This window comes from Neophocaena asiaeorientalis, unplaced genomic scaffold, assembly GCF_003031525.2.
Source record: "Neophocaena asiaeorientalis asiaeorientalis breed wild unplaced genomic scaffold, Neophocaena_asiaeorientalis_V1.1 scaffold676, whole genome shotgun sequence".
Classification (NCBI taxonomy): Eukaryota; Metazoa; Chordata; class Mammalia; order Artiodactyla; family Phocoenidae; genus Neophocaena; species Neophocaena asiaeorientalis.
The window spans coordinates 401,185-402,591 of NW_020173914.1; the positions used below are offsets into that span (position 1 = coordinate 401,185).

Here is a 1,407-nt window from a genome sequence, read left to right on the forward strand (position 1 = left end):
GCTCCCCAGCCCCGGCCTCGACCGCGCGCCTCCTCGTTCGACCCCAGGGGCCGCCGGCTTTTGTGCGGGGAGCCCCGGGGCGGGGAGCCGATTCCCGGGGAGCCGGGGCCGAGGGTCCCGGGGCGGCGGCGGAGACCGGGACGGAGGAGGCGGCGGCCGGGTGAAGGGGGAGGAGGCGGAGGAGGAGGAGGAGGAAGCGGGGCGGAGAAGGCGGAGGAGGAGGAGGAGAGCGGCGGCTGCGGCGAGAGCTCGGGCGGCCCCGCCGCCTCCTCGCGAGCGCCGCGCGCCCAGGCCCGGCTCGCATGCGAGTCACGTCCGCCCCCTCGCCGCGGCCGCCCCGAGACGCCGGCCCCGCCGAGTGATGAGAACAGACGTCAAACTGCCTTATGAATATTGATGCGGAGGCTAGGCTGCTTTCGTAGAGAAGCAGAAGGAAGCAAGATGGCTGCCCTTTAGGATTTGTTAGAAAGGAGACCCGACTGCCACTGCTGGATTGCTGCAAGGCTGAGGGACGAGAACGAGGTCAGAGCGCTTCTCTTGTGCCGCGAAACTCTCCCTTTCCTCTCCCCTGCGCTTTCTCTCGGGCTTGTGGGGACTGGGGAGCAAAGCCTGCAGTGTCACCCACAAATACCAAGAGGGAAGAGGGAAGCTTCACAAATTACTGGAGCCTCTTCAACATGGCTGACAAATATAGTTTTAATTCCCCCCCACCCCCCTTTAAACCTGTAGTTCTGTGTCCTCCTTTCTCTCCTGCTAGTGCTCGTGTCCTCCTCGCCCAGAAAACTTACCTTTGTGAGTCCGGCCGGCTGCTTTCCCGGCCTTTTATCCTCCGGAAAGTGATTTTTCTTTGCTTTCCTTTCTAAAATAGTTCAGCTGTGGGGGGCACGACCTTCCCCTTGAAGCTTCCCCACCCCCTCCCTTCGTGGAAGGCAGACGAACCTCGGGTTTATCCTCGCCCGCCCTGGGGAGAACACAGACGGAGTGGTCTTCGACCCTTTTCTCCGCTGGGGCTCTGGGTCTGGGTGTGCGTTTGCGTCCGCCCCTTTCTGCCCCGTGTCCCCCTTTTCGGGGGCTGCGCTCAGCGAGTGTCAGGCGAGTGGAACAGGAGTCCACTCAGTGGGGTTTTGTTTTTTCCTGAAGTCCGCGCGTTTTGTTAGCGGTGCCGAGCGAGAGAGGAAAGAATAGTTTCTCTGGTTCCCTCAATAAGACCCGAACCCACTTTTCTCGAGGTACATCAGCTCTGCGATGGGCTGTACCTTCCAGCCTGGGGAATGTGTGTGAGAGAATTTGTGGGCAAATCTGTGTCCTGGCTTTGTGCTTCTCCCGAATCAGCTTCGTCGGGTTCCCCGGTAAGTGACAGGCAGACACAAAGGCAGGCGCAGGCCGGGGGAGGGGGCGGGCGGGCAG

The 1,407-nt window shown here is 62.0% G+C and overlaps 1 protein-coding gene across 2 annotated transcripts in view; it reads left to right on the forward strand.

The window, feature by feature from the left end:
- The first annotated feature begins 230 nt into the window (after window positions 1-230).
- TET2 (tet methylcytosine dioxygenase 2) overlaps window positions 231-1,407 on the forward strand; it is a 130,669-nt gene continuing 129,492 nt past the window's right edge. For both annotated transcript variants that reach the window (XM_024751888.1, XM_024751889.1), the window contains exon 1: window positions 231-522. The gene's annotated coding sequence lies outside the window, so the exon portion shown is untranslated. The remainder of the gene's footprint in view (window positions 523-1,407) is intronic.